This window comes from Mus caroli, chromosome 7 (assembly GCF_900094665.2).
Source record: "Mus caroli chromosome 7, CAROLI_EIJ_v1.1, whole genome shotgun sequence".
In the NCBI taxonomy this organism is placed as follows: domain Eukaryota; kingdom Metazoa; phylum Chordata; class Mammalia; order Rodentia; family Muridae; genus Mus; species Mus caroli.
In genome coordinates this window covers 135,432,791-135,435,507 of record NC_034576.1, presented here as the reverse complement: position 1 = coordinate 135,435,507, position 2,717 = coordinate 135,432,791, and positions in this window count along the sequence as shown.

Below are 2,717 nucleotides of genomic sequence, written 5' to 3'. Positions count from 1 at the left end.
CTCTCTCTCTCTCTCTCTCTCTCTCTCTGCCTGCCTCCAGCTGCAGCACAGCAGGACCCACAGCTCCTCCCAACCATCTTGTTCTCCATACTCTGCACTCCTTAAAGCTTCCTTCCCACCTCTGCCCTGCAGTGTATGTTTCTTGTGGTTTTTTTCTGTTTTAAATATTGATTTTATTTGTTTGCTTGCTTGCTTGCTTTCTAAAGAGAAAAAAAAGGGAGTGGAATTGGGTGGATCAGGCGGTGGAAAGGATCTGGGAGGAGTCGGGGGAGGGAAATCCATAATCAGAATACATTGTATGAAGTTTTTTTTTGAAAAAAAAAAAAAAGACTCTTTTCAATTAAAAAAAAAGTATAAAAAAGAAATAGGAAAGTGAAAATAAAAAGTAAATAAATAAAAAGGTGCCTCATCTACAGAATGGCAACAGAATGGGGGTCGGCAGCCTGAGTGAGTTCTCACAGGACATCTCCTCAAGGCAGCACCCTGGCTCAGGGTGTGTGCCACCCACACACCTCCCCTGCATGCTCTCCTTCAGTTCTCTTCAGATATTAATTACCTTCACAGGTGGGAAACTGAGGCATGCTGAGATCGAGAGCTTGCCCTAAAGGCAACAAGCCACTGAGTAGAGGCAGGAGACACATACCCAAGCCTGGCAGTAAAATCCCTAATCTTTCAATCCCATTTACTACCCAGAGAAAGCTGCCCTGGACCCTCCCAGAGCCTGGCCTTACCATATCAAGGGGGGGAATCACACATTCCTAGAAGAACCCTGCATGGGCTGGTCCTGTCTGATTCCACCTAGAACTCCTCACAACTGACAGGTGTGGGTGCCAGACAATAGTGGTTATCAGACAGGAAGAAAAGATCTGTTTGGTTCATGGGAAAATGCATTCTGGGGGCCAGGCTTGAGAGATTTTCTCTGCAGCAGGGGTCCTTTCTCTGTAACTTGGAGGCCTTCCCCAAAGAATGCCCCTTAGGTGCCCTAAGTCTAGGAGTTGATCTCCCTCAACATCTACCGCCAGGGATTCCCAGTCTACACAAGGTCAAAAGCCCACAAGATCTGTTATTAGACTGGCCTTTTTCTTCCTTTCCCAGGAGACAACATGGCCGACAGGTTTCTTCAAAGTCATGAGAAGCTATCTTTCTCACGCATCTCACATGGACCCAAGCAGAGAATGCATTAGTACTCTCGGTCAGCTCTGGTGAGCATCTTGACACATCCTGACATCCCAGAGGGATCCTGCTTCCTTTCAGGACAAATGACAGACAACTTGACACTAAAGACTCGGTCCCCTCCTGTTCACAGACCCTTGCCTTCACAGACACTGGACAAATAGGCGGGAGGGAGCATCAGACCTCTGTTCCCATTGGGAGCCTCCTGCTTGCAAATGTGAGCACAGCTAGGTTTTAAAATCACATCAGACTCAATCCTGAGGTGTGACTCCCACTAACCTTGGGAAAGAGAGAACTTGACACCTAGGGATGCCACAATCTCCTGGCTGTAAGCAGACACAACTGTCCAACCCGCCATCCAACCCCTACCTGCCAAGCCACCATGGGAAAAGTGGCTCAGTCCATTCTAACAAGATAGCTTCGAACATGACTTGTTCTCATTGGTTTGCTTATTTGTTTCTATGTTTAAAACCTGATATACAGGCCTTCTGGCTCTACCATACATTGCCATGCACACAAAGAACCAAGATTTCTGTGCAGGGTGGGGATGCTACACATCAGGGCGTGGCTCCCTCAGAGGCCTTCTGAGAAGTCCCTGCCTCCCATTCATTTGCTACGTGGCCATCCTGGGAACAACTGAATAGATGGTGTCACTGGTAAGCGACCTGTTGCTAAGTGCCATATCCAGATGTCTCTCTCTCTCTCTCTCTCCCTCTGTCATCCTCATCTCTGCCATGAACTCCTCACTCTCTCCCTGTTTCCTGGTCCATATCACCCATTTCAGATGATGTTACACTGTTACATCCTAATAGGAGGTCTCCCCACCTCCAATCTACTAAGGCTACACATCCTAATGGTGTCTTCCCACTTTCAATCTACTGCTTCCCTGAGCAACTTGCCCTGGCTCCCTGCTGCCCAAGGACTCAATGCTTGTTCCTTGGCTCATGTCCTTTCTACCTCCTACTATGCATCCCTTCTGACTTTTCTCTCCTGCTCTCACCCCTCAACAGCCTCAGAGCTGTGCCCTCTTTCCACTTGGGCGTACATACCCTCCTCCTCTGCGTGGACCCAGCTTCATACATCCATCCTTCCCTGCACTTACTCCTCTCTACAGAGTGTCCCTTCTGTGTACTCATTGACTGGCTCAGTCTGCCTCTGTACCTTACCCCCATGACTGCAAAACAGCAGAACAAGAGAGGACCTTGTAGCTTATGGCCTGTTGCAAGTAAAGAGCTGCAAGACCCGTGCTCCAGAAATGCTGTCAAATGAACACAAAACCAAATCTTCTAGGAAACCAGATTTCCCCCACAGCTGCCATGATCCATGTTGAGAACCTGTACAGCACAGCTGGTGTCTTAGTCAGGGTTTCTATTCCTGCACAAACATCATGACCAAGAAGCAAGTTGGGGAGGAAAGGGTTTATTCGGCTTACTTACACTTCCATACTGCTGTTCATCACCAAGGAAGTCAGGACTGGAACTCAAGCAGGTCAGGAAGCAGGAGCTGATGCAGAGGCCATGGAGGGATGTTCTTTACTGGCTTGC